An 18,184-nucleotide genomic window follows, 5' to 3' on the forward strand; every position below is an offset into this window, starting at 1 on the left:
GCTGTGGTCAGGAATGGCCTGCAACTGCATCTCACTGACCCCAGGACCCTCCCCTCTGCACTTCCTCAAACTCTGCTTACTGTCCTCTAATTTCTCAAATTTCTATTCCTGTGTGATTCAAGTTTCCCCCATTCCTTCACTGGTGCTTCCATTATGGTGACCACAAGGTCTGTGTCATATAATGCACGTGCCCCATTTCACACAGGACACCTAAGGCACCTACACTTAGGGGTGCATCTCATCCTTCACAGAACTCAAAACATTGTGTCTGTAAAATATGCACCAGTACGCCCGATACATCTGTCTTTGTGTAAAAATCCTCTTTCTTTTTGACAGGAGAAACCTAAAGCTGACCTCATTACGGGGAAATGATACAGTCCATTGAACATATGTCCTGAGAAACTTGAGATATGTTACAAAGTCCTCAGGCAGTTTTGCAGTTGAATTGCCAAGCCCTAACAACCATCTCTACATTTTTCCCACAAAGTGTTTCACGAAGTAGATGAATATGCTTTAGAAATCCCTAACCACTTCAGTTTATCTACCCAAATAGAGGAGGCAGAGAATGGGGGGGGGGGGGTAGTTCATAGCCCATGACTGGTGATGAAGGACTGTCCATGGGGTTAGGGTTAGGGGTTAGGGTTAGCGGTTCGGGGTTAGTGTTAGGATTAGGATTAGATGGTTAGATTTAAATGTTAGGATTAGGGTGAAGGTTAGGTTTAGGGTTTAGGGGCTAGGGTTGGGGTGATGGTTAGTGTTAGGGTAGGGCTTAGGTGTTAGTGTTAGTATCAGCATTAGCTTCAGGGTTAGGGTCACGGTCAGGGTAGTGTCAGGGTCAGGGGATAGGGGTTAGGATTTAGGTTTTATTGTTTAGAGTTTAGGTTTTAGGTTTTGGGGTAGGTTTTAGGTTTTTGTGGTTACGTGTTAGTGGTTAGGTTTTAGGGTTATGGTCAGTGTCAGTGTTTGGTTTAGGGTTAGTGTTTAGGATTTATGGTTTACGGATTAGGGTTAGAGTTTAGTGTTCAGGTCTAGGGTTTAAGTTTATGGTTACAGTTAGGATTTGGATTAGAATTTGGGGTTTAGGGTTCAGCGTTTCGGTGTAGGGTTTAGGGTTAGTATCATTGTTGCGGTTCGGGTTAGGGTAGGTCAGTGCCATGGTTTGTGTTAGGGATAGGATTTAGGGCTATGATTCAGGTTAGGGTTTGTGTTTGGGTTAGGGTTAGGAAAAGTAGTTAGGATTAGGTCCTAGCACATTGCAGGGACTGATCCCACAGCATTGCAGTTGTCTCCCCAAAGGGCTGAGTAGAGGTTCCAAGGTCAGTTTCCTGTCAGGATTAGTCTTTTGGTTCCAATCCAGACAACTGTATGGGAGAATGTTCTAGCAGGCCTCAGGAATATTCTCGGGCAGCTGCAGCCAGCTTTTGGAAACGACATGGTGATGTTCCAGGTTCTAAGCCAAGTGATCCTGCACCACTCCTGTACCTAGGGCGTGGTTTTGTCATACTTTGTTATTGGGTCTGCATGGGTAGAGAGCCTTAACTAGGGTTATGGTTTGTTACACGGACGCCGCCAGGGCGTAAGCAACTCTAGTTTCGTGATCTCCCTCTAGGGCTGAATTGCGGACCCATGCGACGTTGCTTCTCAACTGTAGGGTTAGGGTTGAGATAGTGTTAGGATTCGGTTGAGGGTTCTGTTAGGTTTAGGCATAGGTTTAGGGTTATGTTCCAGGAGATCTAGTCGCTGAAACCAGAGCAGTGCAGTTGTTTCCCTGAAAGTCTAATTTGAAGGAACAATGGAGGGTGCCGATTAGGATTAGTCTTTGAGTTCCAAGGCTAGACAACTGTATGGGCCACCAGTCAGGTAGGCCTCTGGAAATCTCTCTGGAGCTCCAACCGGTCCTTCAAAAGGACATAGTGTATTATGTGTCCTATGAGGAGTGATGCTGCACCGCTTGTGTTCCCCAGGCATGTGGTGTTGTCATACGTTGTTATTGGGTCTAATAGCGAGAGAGCCTTATCTAGGGTTAGGGTTCGGTCCAGTGACGTTTCCAGCTCCAAGTGAAACCAGTCTTGTCATCTCCCTCGAGGTCTGAAGTGAGGGCCAATATGACGATGCGGAGCAATTGTAGGGTTTGGGTTCGAGTTAGGTTCTGTTTCAGTTGAGGTTTCTGATTAGGTTTAGAAGTAGGGTTCGGGGTTTGTTCCCAGGAGGTTCAAGGCGCTAAACACATAGCAGTGCACTTGTCTCCCTGAAGGGCTGAGTTGAGGGCACAAGGGAGGGTGCCGGTCAGGATTTGTCTTTGGGTTCCAAGGCCAGACAACTCTATGGGCCACTGGTCGGTTAGGCCTCAGGAATACTTTCGAGCACCTGAATCCCAGCCTTGGAAATGACATGGTGATGTTCCAGGTTCTATGTGGAGTGATCCTGCACCGCTTTTGGACCCCAGGCGCGTGGTGTTTTCAGATTTTGGTATTCGGTCCCCATGGGAAGAGAGCCTTAGCTAGGGTTAGGGTTTGGTCCAGGGACGTCACCAGAGCTGAAGCAACTCCCGTCTCGTGATCTTCCTCGAGGGCTGAAGTGAGGGCCTAGGTGATGGTACGAGTCAAGTGTACGGTTAGGGTTCGAGACTAGGTTAGGTTTTGGTTGGCGGTTCTGGTTGGGGTTAGGGTTATGGTTAGGTCCCAAGAGGCTCCAGGCACTGAACCTACAGCAGTGTGGTTGTCTACCCAATGGGCTGAGTTGAGGGCTCAAGGGAGGGTGCTGGTCAGGATTAGTCTTTGGGTTCCTATTCCAGATATCTCTATGGGCCACTTGTTGGGTAGGCGTCAGGATTCCTCTCAGATAGCTGCAGCCGGGTTTTGGAAACGACATGGTGATGATCCAGAGTATATGTTGAGTGATCCTGCACCATTTCTGCACCCCAGGCGCTTGGTGTTGTCAGACTTTGGTATGAGGTCCCCACTGGGAAAGAATCTTAGCTTGTGATAGGTTTCGGTCTAGGGACGTCGCCAGGGCCAAAGCCACTCCAGTCTTGTGATCTCCCTCGAGGGCTGAAGTGAGAGCCCATGTGACGGTGTGCTCAATGTAGGGTTAGTTTTCGAGTTAGGGTTAGGTTTTGCTTGAGAGTTCTGGTTAGCATTAGGTCCCAACAGGCTCCAGGCGCTGAAGCCACAGCAGTGCAATTGACTCCCCGAAGGGCTGAATTGAGTGCACAAGGGAGGGTGCCCTCAGGATGAGTCTTTGGATTCCAAGGCCAGACAACACTGTGGGCCAGTGTTCGGGTAGGCCTCAGGAATACTCTTGGACAGCTGCCACCGGGCCTTGGAAATGACATGGTGATGTTCCAGATTCTATGCTGAGTGATCCTGCACCGCTTCTGGACCATAGGCGCGTGGTGTTGTCACTTTGGTATTGGGTCCTTATGGGGAGAGAGCCTTAACTAGTGTTAAGGTTCGGTCCAGAGACAACACCAGGGCCGAAGCGACTCCAGTCTCGTGATCTCCCTCAATGGCTGAATTGAGGGTCCATGCAACGGTGTGAGTCATGGGTTGGGGTTCGAGATACCGTTAGGTTTCTGTTGAGGGTTCTGGTTAGGGTTAGGGTTAGGTCCCAGGATTCTCCCTACACTGAACCCACAGCAGAGCAGTTGTCTCCCTGAAAGGCTGAGTTGAGGGCACAAGGGAGGGTGCCGCTCAGGATTAGTCTTTGGGTCCCAGACCATACAATTCTATGGACCACTCATCAGTTAGGACTCAGGAATTCTCTTGTGCACCTGTACTCAGGCCTTGGAAATGACTTGGTGATGTTCCAGTTTCTATGCCGAATGATCCTACATCGCTTCTGGCCCCCAAGCACATGCTGTTGCGAGACGTTGGTGGGTCCCAATGGGGAGAGAGCCCTAGCTAGGGTTAGGGTTCGGTCCAGGGATGTCCCCAGATGCAAAGCAACTCAAGTCACGTGATCTCCCTCGAGGGCTGAAGTGAGGGCCCATGTGACGGTGCGGGTCAAGTGTAGCATTAGGTTTCGGTTGAGGGTTCTGGTTAGGAATAGTGTTAGGTCCCAGGAAGCTCCTGGCACTCAGTCCACAGCAGTGCAGTTGTCTCCCCGAAGGCCTGGGTTGAGGGCACATGGGAGGATGCTGGTCATTTTTAGTATTTCCGTTCCAATTCCAGACAACTGTATGGACCATTGGTCGTGTAGGCCTCAGCAATCCTTTCGGAAAGCTGCAGCCGGGCCTGAGAAACAACATGCTGAGGTTCCAGGTTCTATCCGGAATGATCCTGCACTGCTTCTGGACCCCAGGCGTGTGGTGTTGTCAGACTTTGGTTTTGGGTGCCCATGGGTAAGAGCCTTAGCTAGGGTATGGTTCCATCCAGGGTTGTCGCCAGGCTGAAACAACACCACTGTTGTGAATTCAATGGAGGGCTGATGTGTGGCTGTGAGTCTGCTGCAGAGTTAGTGTGCTAGATACAGTTAGGTTTAGGGTGAGGGTTATGTTTAGGTTCACCGTTAGGGTTAGGTCCCAGGTGAGTGAAGGCAGTGACTCTACAGCAAAGCAGTTGTCTTCCTGAAGGCCTGAGTGCAGTACAGAAGGGAGGGTTTTCGTTAGCATTAATCTTTGGGTTCCAAAGCCAGACAAACATATGGCCCACCCTTCGGTTAGGCCTCAGGATTCTTCTCGTGCAGCTGCTGTCGTGCTTTGCATATGACATGGTGATGTTCCACGTTTCATGCCTAGTATTTATGCACCGATTCTCGATCCCATGTATGTGCTGATGTCAGACTTTGTAAATGAGTCCCCATGGGGTTAGACACTTAGCTAGGGTCAGGGTTCAGTATAGGGAAGTCGCCAAGTCCGAAGCGACACCAGTGTTTTGAATTCCATGGAGGGCTGAAGTGAGGGCACATACGCGGCTGTGAATCTGGTTTAGAGTTAGTGTGCTAGATAGGGTTAGGTGTAGGGTGAAGGTTGTGTTTAGGGTTACAATTAGGGTTAGGGTTAGGTCTCAGGAGGCTCTAGGCACTGAACCCACAACAGTGGTGTTGTCTCCACAAAGGGGTGAGTGGTGTCCCCAAGGGAGGGTGTCAGTCAGGACTAGTCTTTGGGTTCCAAGGCCAGACAAATGTAAGGGTCACCCTTCAGGTAGGCCTCAGGATTCGTCTCGTGCAGCTGCAGTCGCGCTTGAAATGAGATAGTGATGTTCCACATTCCATGTCGAGTATTTGTGTACAGATTCTCGAAACCTTGTGCATACTGTTGTCAGACTTGGAATTGGGTTCTGACGGGGAGAGAGCCTTACCTAGGGTTTGTGTTAGGTCCAGGAAAGTCAGCAGGAGTGAATCGACTCCAGTTTCGTGATCTTCCTCGAGGACTGAATTGAGGGCCCATGCGAGAGTTCGGGTCAAGTGTAGGATTTGGGTTAATGTTAGGGTTAGGTGTAGGGTGAAGGTTATGGTTAGGGTTACGTTAGGGCTAGGGTTAGGTCCCAGGAGTCTCTAGGCACTGACCCCACCGCAGAGCAGTTGTCTCCCCGATGGGCTGAGTGGAGTACACAAAGGAAGGTGTCAGTCAGGATTAGTCTTTGGTTTCCATTGCCAAACAAATATTGGGCAAGCTTCATATAGGCCTCAGGAATCCTCTCGTTCAGCTGCAGTTCCGCCTTGAAAATGACATAGTGATGTTCCACGTTCCATGTCAAGTATTTCTGCACTGATACTCGAACCTATGTGCGTGCTCTTGTCAGACTTTGGAATTGGGTCCCCATGGGGACAGAGCCTCAGTTAGGTTTAGGTTTCGGTCCAGGGGCGTCACCATGGCAGAAGCCATAGCAGTTTTGTGAATTCCATGGGGGGCTGAAGTGAGGGTACGTGCGTGGCTATGGGTCTGGTGTAGCTTATTGAGGTTGATAGGGTTAGGTGTAGGGTAAGGATTATGTTTAGGATTAGGGTTAGTTTTAGGTCCCAGAAGACACCAGACACTGATCCCATAGCAGAGCTGGTGTTAACCCGAGGGGTTGAGTGGAGTACAGAAGAGAGGGTGCCGGTCAGGATTAGCCTTTGTCTTCCAAAGCCAGAGAAATGTATGTGTCACCCTTCGTGTAGGACTCAGGAAGCTTCTCGTGCAGCTGCAGTCGCGCTTTGGAAATGACATGGTGATGTTCCACGTTCCATGCCAAGTATTTCTGCACTGATTCTCGAGCCCATTTGTGTACTGTTGTCAGACTTTGGAATTGGGTCCCCGAGCCTTAGCTAGCATTAGGGTTTGGTCCAGGGAAGTTGCCAGTCCTGAAGCAACTCCATTTTCGTGATCTCCCTCGAGGGCTGAATTGAGGGCACATGCGAGGGTGTGGTTCAATGTAGGGTAGGGTTAGATATAGGGGTAGGTGTAGGGTGAGGGTAATTGTTAGGGGTGCAGTTAGGGTTATGGTTTGGAAATAACATGGTGATGATATATATTCCATGCCAAGTATTTCTACACCTGTTTTCGAACCTTGTGTGTGCTATTGTCAGATTTTGGACTTGTTTCCCCATGGGAGAGACACTTATATAGGTTTAGGGTTTGGTCCAGGAATGTCACCAGGGCCAAAGCAACTCCAGTGTTGTGAATTCCATGGAGCTCTGAAGTCAGGGCACATGCGCAGCTGTGGGTCTGGTGTAGACTTAATGAGATAGATAGGGTTCGGTGTAGGGTGATATTTATGGTTAGGGGTACTGTTAGGTTTACGTTTAGGTCCCACGAGACTCCAGACACTGACCCCAAACAGAGCAGGTGTCAACCTGAAGAGCTGAGTGTAGTACACAAGGGAGGGTGCCCGTCAGTCTTCGTATTTGGGTTCCAAGACCAAACAAATGTATGGGCCACCCTTTGGGTAGGCCTCAGGATTCCTCCCGTGCAGCTGCAGTTGCACTTTGGAAGTGACATGGTGATGTTCCAAGTTCCATGCCAACTATTTCTGGATCAATTCTTGAACCAGTGTGAGAGCTGTTGTCAGACATTGGAATTGGGTCCCAATGCATACAGAGCCAGAGCTAGGGTTAGAGTTCGTTCCAGCGGTGTGGCCATGGCCGAAGAGACTCCAGTGTCGTGATCTCGCTGGAGGGCTGAATTGAGTGTCCATGCGAGTGTGCAGGTCAAGTGTAGTGTTTGGGTTAGAGATAGGGTTAGGTGTAGGTTGAAGTTTACGATTAGGGTTATGATTAGGGTTAGGGTTAGGTCCTAACCCAGCAAGCTCCAGGCACTGAACGCACAGCAGAACAATTGTATCCCCGAAGGGCTGAGTGTAGGACACAAGGGAGGGTGCCTGTCAGGATTAGTCTTTGGGTTCCAAGGCCAGGCATATGTATGGGCCACCCTTCGGGTAGGCCTCAGGAATCCTCTTGTGCAACTGCAGTCATGCTTTTGAAATGACATGGTTATGTTCCATGTTCCATGCTGAGTATTTTTGCACCGATTCTCGAATCCTTGTGGGTGCTGTTGTCAGATTTTAGAATTGGGTCCCCATGGGGAGAAAGCCTTAGCTAGGGTTAGGGTTCAGTCCAAGGAAGTCGACAGGGCTGAAGCGACTCCAGTCTAATGATCTCCCTCGAGGGCTGTGTTGAGGGCCCTAGAGCAGGTGGGGGTCAAGTATAGGGTTCAATTAGAGATAGGGTTAGGTGTAAGTTGAGGGTTATGTTTAGGGTTATGGGTAGGGTTAGTTTTAGGTCCCTGGAGGCTCCAGGCACTGAACCCACAACAGTGCAGTTGTCTCCCCGAAGGGCTGAGTGGAGTACATAAGGGAGCGTGCCGGTCAGTATCAGTTCATAAGATCCAAGACCAGAGAGATGTTTGGGCCACCCTTGGAATAGGCCTCAGGAATCCTGTCGTGCAGCTGCAATCACACCTTGCAAAAGAAATGGTGGTGATGTTCCATGTTCAATTCCGGGTATTGTTGCACCGATTCTCGAACCCGTGTGCGTGCTGTTGTCAGACTTTGGAATTGGGTCTCCATGGGGATAGACACTTAGCTAGGGTAAGTGTTCGGTACAGGGAAGTTGCTAAGGCTGAAGCGACACCAATGTTGTTAATTCATGGAGGTCTGAAATGAGGGCACATGTGCGGCTGTGGATCCGGTTTACTTTTCATGTGCTAGATAGGGTTAAGTGTAGGGTGAGGGTTATGGTTAGGGTTATGTTTACGGTTAGTGTTAGGTCCCAGGAGGCTCTCCATCCATGTAGTTTCAAATGGCAAGATTTTATTCTTTTTGATGGCTAAGTAATATTCCAGGGTGTGTGTATGTATGTATGTGTATACACACACACACGCACACACACACATATACATACCGTGTGTGTGTGTGTGTGTGTGTATGTACGTCTGTATCCATTCATCCATCGATGGACATTTGGGCTTTTTCCATACTTTGGCTATTGTTGATAGTGGTGCTATAATCATGGGGGTGCATGTGTCCCTTCAAAACAGCACACCTGTGTCCCTTAGATAAATGCCTAGTATTGCAATTGCTGTGTCGTAGGATAGTTCTCTTTTTAGGTTTTTGAGGAGCCTCTGTACTGTTTTCCAGAGTGGCTGCAGCAGCTTGCATTCCACTGTTCATTGTTCAGTAGGATGTTCTTTATTCTACAAGTATTTGTTATCTTTCCAAATTTTTTCCGGTGGTTGATTGCGAGTTTCATAGCATTGGGGTCTGAAACTGTGCACGGTATGATCTCTATCTTTTTGTACTTGTTGAGTACAAGTAAACATAAAATTATTTATGTTTACTTATTTTAGAGAGAGAGACGCAGCATGAGCGGGGGAGGGGCAGAGAGAGAGGGAGACAAAGAATCCGAAGCAGGCCTCAGGCTCTGAGCTGTCAGCACAGAGTCCGACACAGGGCTCAAACTCACAAACCATGAGATGACGACCTGAGCTGAAGTCAGATGCTTAACTGAATGAGCCTCCCAGGCACCCACTTTAATGAAATTTTAAATGACACCGTTCAAAGTGCACTTGCTACCTTGCAAACTCAGAGAGAGAGAAAGAAATGTGAAGAATCAGGAAGTGGTTAAGAGTTGGCTACTGAGTTTTACCGTAATTTGGCTTTGGAGGGTTTTTGTTCATTGGGTGAAGTGAGCACAGCATATTTGCCTGCCATTTACCACAGTAGACAATGGGCCTCTGGGAGCCAAAACTCTTTCTGACCAATGAGCTGGAATTTTACTAGGACCGCCAAGATGAGATTTGCTATTTCAAGGACCAGGAGTTATCTTTTATTTTCACAACTAGGTAATTATCACATCATTCAACTTTGCCCTCCAAGATATGTAGAAAATACCCAAATATAGTTGAGAGAGAAAGGGTGATAGCCAAAGTGTATAATCCTTTCCCTTTAAAAAATATGTTTAAATTATGCTTTATGATTTTTTTTAAATTTTAGTGAGGGGGCATGCAAGTGGGGGAGAGGGGCAGAGGGAAAGAGAGAGAATCTTAAGCAGGATTCACACTCAGTGTGGAGCCCAACACAGGTCTGGGTCACATGATCCTACAATCATGACCTGACCCAAAATCAAGAATCTGATGCTCAACTGACTGAGCCACCCAGGTGCTCAATAGTCTCTTTCTCTCTGAATGCTGAATAGTAAATTTTCAACGTGAATGGGGGATAAACATGCATACATACATACATACATACATACATACATACGTACGTATATCACTAAGAAAGCCATGAGTTGTTAGACATGAACTATTTTCCATCATCTTTGTCTTCTAGTTATATTCATGCCTCAAGGTGTTTGTTGATTGCAATGCACGATCTTGCTGTGTGAGGTACAAATTGTTGTGTGATCAGTTTTCCGTGAAAGTCTTTCCTCATATCTGTCTGAACCACAAGATGCAAATGTTGAATTCAAGGATGTAGAGCTAAGAGCCTTCAGGTCCAATAACTGTCAACTAGAAGTTATATTTTCTGTTGGGGAGAAATCCCCATATGATGGCAATGACTTTGCATTGGTAAGGGAAAGAATACTTTCATGCCTTCGTGGTTCTTGCCTTTTTTCTGTCTCACCAAAATCAAGACTCAGGTCATGTGCACGTTTATCAAGAAAACACCTTTTTTTTTTTTTTTCCAGAAAATAAAAACGCCCTGGAAGACAAGTGTGATGCATTGAGGTCTGTGAAAGCCACAAAGGAAGCAAAAGTCAAACAGCTGAAGGAGAAAGCACATAACCTGGAAGAATTCTATGAACAAAGAAAAGTGCCTACAGAAAAGTAACATGGGGGCGCTTGGGTGGCTCAGTCGGTTGAACGTCCAAATTCGGCTCAGGTCATGATCTCACGGTCCATGAGTTCAAGCCCCATGTCAGGCTCTGTGTTGACAGTTCAGAGCCTGGAGCTTGCTTTGGATTCTATATCTTCCTCTGGCCCTACCCAACTCGCACTCTGTCTCTATCAAAAAATGAATAAACGTTAAACAAAATTTAGAAAAGTAAGATGTTCATGTGAGAACTGTCACAAGGACCGGATTGTATGGGAGAACATGGCAGCCAGTAGAGATAATTGTATTTCTTTTGGAACTGGGTCCAGAGTATTTTTGCCCAATGCATTCAGTAGTATTGGACCTTCCCTTCCTACCTTGCTTTCTGTAATGTAACCTGCATTTTCCTTTCTGTCCTAAGTGCTTGCCACACATTGTGTCATGTTTTGGGGGTGGAAGAGGGAAGGTACCATCATTAATAACTTTAATACCTGGATCCACTCTGGATCCACCTACAATGTCCTACAGGTTTCAATCGCATCACACTGTTTTGTCACCCAGCAATTAGGTCATTTTTCTTCAGGACCAGACATGGGTCAAAAATGTGTGGGGAAAAAAAATGAATTATCTTGCTGCAGAAACAATGGAAGTTGCTTTCTGGAAAGTGGGTAGGGGTACCAGCAGTACTGGATCCCTGCATCCATTCTGCCAGTGAGATTGCTCACTGCAGGCCCAATCCCTAAGAAAGTCGTTTCCTGTCCCCTGACTTTTTAAGTGTAACTCTTCTGAGTCTTGGCCAAAGCCCGCAGCTTCACTAGGGCTCATCTTTGCTGGCTGCCCCTGAACTACACTTGTTTACTTCTAAGTCTGTGCCCATAAAGTTGTTCAGCTTCTTTGCCATTCAAATGTATGCCCCCCACCTCAATGATGAGTCCTAGGGAGTTTGGGTCCAACTGCCAGGCTGGCTTTGTCCTGGGCTTCCTTCTTCTCCATCTTGGTCTTGTGTGTCTTTGTGGGGTTGTCAGACACTTGGTGCATTCAGTAACATGTTTCCTCCTTTGTACAGTATTTCCTTTTGTTCTCAGGAGGAGATGCGGGACTTTAGAGTCCCTCACTCGTGTTGGAAAATGAAGTCTTCTCTTCCCTGGAGACTCACCTTATATTTGTCCTTCCCACAGCTGGGGCTGGGGTTAGGGCTTGCTCTGTCTCACTGGCATCTTGTTTTTGTTAACTCGTAAGCACTTTCTGTGAGTGGGTGCAGCACCCTGACCACCTCTCTATCTTCAACCCCTTACAACAGAGTCACTACATTACAACCACTCCAGCGAGCATTTGCCGAAGGACTGCCTGAGAGGCCAGAAGGAAATGCATGTGCCTTTCTCTGTCTAGTGCTTTTGTGTCATTTTCTAAGAGATTTTCAATTTTGCATGTGATTCTTGAGTACATCAAGTGTCAAGTTGAAACCATCTCAATCAACACCACAAAGAAAATAGTCTGAGGGCAACACAGCAACCCAGCCTTGCCAAGCATTGCCTTTGGCTGCCTTCACTATCAACGGAATGAGTCTTGTTAAAGTAGATTTGGCTCCATGAAGTTGAGAGTTTTCCACCTGAAATCTCTTTCCTGGAAGTAATCCCAGACTGTGTGACAGTTCATATCATGTTGTACGTCAGGAGATGATGTTGTTCTAAGATTGGCCTTTTGAAGGTGGAGGCAGGGGTTGCAGTCCTGAACTCTAGCGATGTCTGGGAGTGAGGTGCAATGTTAGTGAAACCATATTCTGGAAGGTCGTCTTTCAGGTGATTGCCTGTGTCATGGTACAACTTTTGGACTGAGAATCAGGGCTCCCCATGGAGGTGTAAGACTAGTGATGATCCCCTGTTTCATCCTAATGGGTACAGTTGGTCAGATATGGTTTTTCACTCACTGATGAAATGAGTCTTCACCATCTCAAACAAAAGACCAACTCTGGGAAGGCACAAAGTACAATGTTATTTGATGACTTTATGATAAAGGAGAGGAAACGAGAACTAGAAAGACAGTTCCAATAGTAGAGACGTGGCAGCAGACAGAAGTTGAATTTTCTTGAACTTAAATGGGGTGTTCACTTCATTTCTCTGATTGGGTTGTCAGTCTGTGCATTTATGGGAGAATTGGGGGAAAGGATATTTGCATAGGACTTCAAGAGTGCTGGGAGGTAAAAAGGGAGAACCTCTGGACCTTGTTCCTGACTGTGTATGTATCTTTCCCATCATAGGAAGCTGAAAATGACACTGTGAACTGGTGGCAAAGAAGAATCAGCTGGCAGCTGCAGGTAAAATTTGAAAATAGCTACTTAAGGGGCGCCTGGGTGGCTCAGTCGTTTAAGCGTCCAACTTCAGCTCAGGTCATAATTTCACAGTCCGGGAGTTCGAGCCCATGTCAGGCTCTGTGCTGACAGATCAGAGCCTGGAGCCTGTTTCAGATTCTGTTACATCTCTCTCTGTCCCTCCCCCGCTCATGCATGTGCTCACTCTCTCTCTGTCTCAAAAATAAACATTAGGAAAAAAAAGAAAATAGCTACAGAAGAAATAAACAAGTACAAGTGAGTTCAACTAGTAATTACCAGCAGCTCATGAAACCGCTGTTCATTTTTTGGTTTTTAATCTTTGTGCAGTGTTTAAAGTCAACATATGCATAGAGTATTAACAGATAAAAAAGGTAAGTTTAGAAAGAATAAAACAATTAAGTTTCTAAACATTTGCAGATCTCAAGTAGTGGCCAGACTGTGTGGAAACTTTGTCCATGCTAACATTCCTCGGAGGTGGTGTCAATTGTCATCATATGTAGGAAAGCAGTGTGTCATACAATGAATCATACCCATCAACGTGGTAGTGCCATTTCATGGCCCTCATCTTTGCAACCCTGGGAAACATGGTGAGGATATAAGTTATAGAAGAATAGATCTTTATGATAAAAGACACTTGTCACATGATGAGTTAGAGAAAGATTGAAAATGGGAAGGAATTCTATGAACTCTGAACCCTACAGGCATGGAATAATGAGTAAGAAAAAGATGTAACAATAGCTTTGATCCTACTGGTCATTGATAATCATGTGCAAAGTGTTTCATGTGTAAGAATAAATTGTATCCTGGGACAAATATGAGGTTGTTGGGAACGTGGGCAGCTTATTTAAAATCATACCCAATATCGGGCCTTATCTGACAAGAGCAATTGTAACTCACAGGCAACAAATTGAACAAACACGGGAACAGCTGCAGCAGGCAGAGCTCCCCTTTAGATACCAGGTAACCTGAGTTCTGCCTGACATACTGAACCCTTAGCACCTCACGCGGGTGAGTGTAGTGGCCCTAGGAATCCCTGGCCACGGGCTTTTCATTGTTGGCTTTTTCAGCTTGCAGTTCATGAGAAGAATGCTCAGGACAACTAGGTAAGTGTTTTCTTGTTTCCTCCTCTTTCTTTGGTGCACAGTGTGGCACCACCTTCCGACTGAAGGTGGATGTGTTTTTTCTCCCCCAGATCAAGACTCAGATCTGGGACAGGGAGATGGTGGAGCAGGGCAGGGAGGTCGCTTACTTGAAATACAGGTGTGGTCATTTGACTTGCGTTTTTATGGGTGTTTCCAGGGATGACGCCTGCACTGTTTGTTGTCTAGTAGACGACGCGGTGTTGCAACTCTTATAGAAGTCCATTATTTTTCTGTATCCAAGACTGGACGGGATGGAAGCAAAGAGGCTGCCTGAGGGATACATGAGGCAGAAACCAATCACTGCAAGAACCCTCCACGGAGAGGTAAGGAGCACGTTGTGATGTGCCACAGTCTAATTTCTGCTGTGCAGCCTGTTCCTGTGTGTGATCATCGTGTGGTCTGGAAAGAATCACAAGCAGTAAGGACGGCAGGTGGTCTGAAGGGGTGACAGAAGGGTGTTCTCCTCTGCTGCCGCAGACAGTGAGGCACTTGTCCCTGTGACTGGTGGAGCTCATGCCCCTCCTCTGACGGTGACCCTCCCACCTCCTCTAACATCCCGGTGTCTGAAGAGCCTGGAAAGGATGACAGGACATGGGCCTCATCCTTCTTCCCACCCGGACTCAATGTGAAGACTTTAGTTTATTTGAGGAGAAGGTCATTTATTCACTAGTTTTAACGGTCTTTCTTTTTGTTTGTTTTTGGGAACTGTACTCCTACATCCCTCATTTCAAGTTCCATAAAGCTTAGCTTAGTCCTCTGATGGTATCAGTGCAACTCTGCAGGTTCACTGCTAACTTCTGACAGTTTTCCTTTTCTCGATAGTGTCAAATTAGTCTTTCCTTATATACTAACTGCTCTCATGTGGAAGGTAGCTTGTAGATAAGCTGGGAGATTGAACAATTTGCCTGAAGCCTGAAGAAATGCACCCTTCTTGAGGACTCATTGAGGATATACACCAAACCAGTATTCTCAATGTTATTCTTTTTTGTTAATTTTATTTATTTTGAGAGACGCATAGACAGAATGCCAAGCAGGCGCCACACTGTCAGTGAGGAACCCAATGCTGGGCTTGAATTCACAAGCTGTGAGATCATGACCTGAGCCAAAATTAAGAGTTGGATGCTGAATCCAAGCATCCTCAGATTCTTTTTTTTTTTTTTTTTTTAATTTTTTTTTAACGTTTACTTATTTTTGAGACAGAGAGAGACAGAGCATGAATGGGGGAGGGTCAGAGAGAGAGGGAGACACAGAATCGGAAGCAGGCTCCAGGCTCTGAGCTGTCAGCACAGAGCCTGACGCGGGGCTCGAACTCACGGACCGTGAGATCATGACCTGAGCCGAAGTCAGACGCTTAACCGACCAAGCCACCCAGGTGCCCCTGATTAATTCTTGATCTGTAATGGAATCGTGATTTCCCATGATGTATACTGAGAAAACTGTTTTACTGGTGAATTCTAAATTGCTAGTTTGCCTGGCCTGTCCACAGTTATGTGATTAATTATGAAACAACATGAACTAGGGCACCATGAGGTCTTTATCAAGGTGAGAGGATGGTTCTCCCCCTTATCCTTGGGGACCTGACCATAGGGAAAAGTTTAAGATATTTGAGGAATGAGTTGAGGGATTGTTTTCATTCCGCACAGTCCTCTAAAAGCAGAATAAGCCTCTGTCCCTTCTAGGGTCTTTAGTAGATCGAGAAACTGCTGAAACCTTTGTGGGTTACAGCGACTCTGACTGTACCAAGAATGCATACAAGGACAAGGTAAATGCCAGGGCCATTCTCAGTTGTAACTCTTTTTTTTTTTTTTTTTTAATTTTATTTATTTTTGAGACAGAGAGAGACAGAGCATGAGCAGGGGAGAGTCAGAGAGAGAGGGAGACACAGAATCCGAAACAGGCTCCAGGCTCTGAGCTGTCAGCACAGAGCCCGACGCGGGGCTCGAACCCACGGACCGCGAGATCATAACCTGAGCCAAAGTTGGACACCCAACCGACTGAGCCACCCAGGCGCCCCTCAGTTGTAACTCTTTTGGGAAACCCTCATCTTTATGTACAGCATGCTCCCCCGGCCTTGTCTCATTTTGCGTGTTGTGTGATATGTCTGTTCGTTCTTTCTTTTCCAAATGCACACTCATAACCCAGGAGCCCACAGGCTTCTCAATTTTTAGTCTGTCAGCTTTCTGTGGTAAGTTTAGAAGCCAAAAGCGCTTAGAGACTGAGTACCTTAAGGTTTTTCCATGAGTTTCAGGAAATAATGAGAGGAGGATGACTGCACACTCCAAACAGAGGTCTCCCGGCCTGGGTGATCCCTTCCAGACCTCACCTCTGTGGGAACAGTGTGGCTGCTGTGTCTTCCTTTCTTGATTCTGGCTAGGAGATGAACCTGTTAGAAACGACATCATGACTCCAACTTTTTATTATGTGCCCTGTGCCATTTAGAGTGGTCATAGAGAAAGCCAATGTCATCACCTTTCTGTCTTTGTTGGTAAATGACTTGTCTGGAATCCGCCAGCTATACCTTAGGTAAAAAACAATTTGAACACTGTGTCCTTCTGTTGTGTTTCTATGAGCAGTTTCTGGTTGTGTCCCCAGTCACTGTTAGAGCTGATATAATCTCATGACACATACCAGTTTTATACCAAAACACTTGCATGAAATCTGTTATGTGAATTTCTCCCTCTTTTTTTCCGTTGCACATAACTACTCTGTGTCCTTTAGTATGCTTAAAGTCAGAATTCCCTATGAATTAAGATGAACACATCTGAACTTTGTAGACATTCACCACAAGTAACTCATTCTTCACAGAAGACTCTCATTCCCCTGCAAGATTCCAGGCATCCTCCACTCCCCAGAGGTCTCCGAGGCCTTTGACAACACTTCAAGAGGGAAGACTCCTTTCTCAGGGAGAGGACCAGAGGAGGCACAGTGAGGGTCCGGTTGCAGAACGTTTTGCCAGGAGTGGCTGTGATTCCATGAGCAGAATATGAGTCGTTTATTCCCAATCATTTTTTTTGTGTTCCTAATATAGCAAAAGCAGAGCATCTGGAGTCGCCGTAGAGGAGGGATGCAGGGTGAACCTGGACATCGATGGCTGCCTGTCGGGAGAATGCTACTACATTAATCTGTAATTACTTCTGTTAACCCTCTAGGACAGGACCCTTGCCATTTTACTTCCGCAGACATGGGCAATGATGTGTGGTGGCAATAGGTTAACCTCTTGCATCTACTACCCCAAGCTGTAGGTTGTATCCAGTGGCAGGGACAGACTTTTCAGGTACTGATGCTACTCTCTTGGATCCTGGTGGTAGAGAGGTGGCAGGTGCTGACACCTTCTTCTCTGGGTTACAGCTGCTTTTGGTATTTGTTCTCTTGTCTGGCATATGGATGTAGCTGTCACTTCTGTTCTGCTGGGAGGTCTGGATCCTGGGGACCTCCTCCGTTAACTGGATGATTCTGCATGCCCTACCCTAGACATGCCCCACCCCCATGGACTATTCGGCACGTCCACCTCCTGAACCTTAGTGGCCCTGAGGCCACCCGGAACCCCTCCACCTGCAACACTTGGTAAGATGATCTGAGCACTAGGATTTGACTCTAAAACACACTCACCTTATTTTGTTGCTGTTAGGTCTTGGGCCAAGGTGCAGAGGCGGTACCACAGACCATTGTGATGCAACGGGAATGTGTCTGCTGCCATTACCATATTCGTCAAGTTGCTCAGGATCTCTTCTTTGTCCTTTCCCCCACCATGGGTTGGTACAGGCATCTCTTGTGGAAAAGGAATGGGGCCATATGCAGAAAAGCAGACATAGCGCTTCAGCAGAAATGCCCTGTACACAGTCCACTTGCTGGGATCTGTGAGGCATGAGGCACAATGTAACGTACGTCCATCTAGTTGTGCTCACAGCCATCCATAGTTGTTCTATGAGTGATGAATACATCTGAATCAGGGTTTTTAGGAGTCTTCATCAAGTTATAAGGGATGGTTCTTCAAGTTCTTTTTGGGTATCACCGGAGGCATGTGGGACACCCTGTGCATGTAATTTGGGATCTCACTGGGACAAAGAGTTTAAGTTGACGGAAGTATGAGGGGAGGGTTTTTTGTTTTGTTTTTGACCTCCAAACAGTCTACTCAAGTCAGAATAAACCTCCATCCCTTCTAGAGCTTTTTGCAGGTCCAGAAGTAGGTGTCACAACCAAGAGTGACATCGACACTGGCTCTGCCAAAACTACCAAGAAGCACAAAGTAAATACTGTGGCCATTTTCAGTTCTAAGTCTTTACGGACAGCCACATCTTTCTGTACAGGACACACTCCTGTCATTGTCTCTGGTTTGTGTGAAGTATGGCCTGTCTGCTGTTTTTGTTTTTTTTTTCCCCAAATGCAAAACCTTTACCACCGAGTCTATGGGATTCCCTATTTTCCAGCTGGCATCTCTTTGTGGTAACTTTAGAAGCTAAGCGTGCTTAAGGGTGAGAACC

The 18,184-nt window shown here is 46.7% G+C and overlaps 2 long non-coding RNA genes across 2 annotated transcripts in view; both read left to right on the forward strand.

Annotated features, from left to right (window-relative positions):
* LOC122199549 overlaps positions 1 to 13,059 on the forward strand; it is a 30,365-nt gene extending 17,306 nt beyond the window's left edge. Inside the window, exons 2-4 of the long non-coding RNA XR_006193555.1 lie at positions 10,108 to 10,246; positions 12,490 to 12,546; positions 12,979 to 13,059. This is a non-coding gene — a long non-coding RNA (uncharacterized LOC122199549). The remainder of the gene's footprint in view (positions 1 to 10,107; positions 10,247 to 12,489; positions 12,547 to 12,978) is intronic.
* Positions 13,060 to 13,457: 398 nt separating this feature from the next.
* LOC122199550 lies at positions 13,458 to 16,819 on the forward strand. The gene is made up of 4 exons (XR_006193556.1): positions 13,458 to 13,521; positions 13,629 to 13,664; positions 13,861 to 14,026; positions 16,732 to 16,819. It is a non-coding gene; the product is annotated as an uncharacterized LOC122199550 (long non-coding RNA).
* The last annotated feature ends 1,365 nt before the right edge of the window (positions 16,820 to 18,184 follow it).

Source organism: Panthera leo, chromosome D1 (genome assembly GCF_018350215.1).
Source record: "Panthera leo isolate Ple1 chromosome D1, P.leo_Ple1_pat1.1, whole genome shotgun sequence".
In the NCBI taxonomy this organism is placed as follows: Eukaryota; Metazoa; Chordata; class Mammalia; order Carnivora; family Felidae; genus Panthera; species Panthera leo.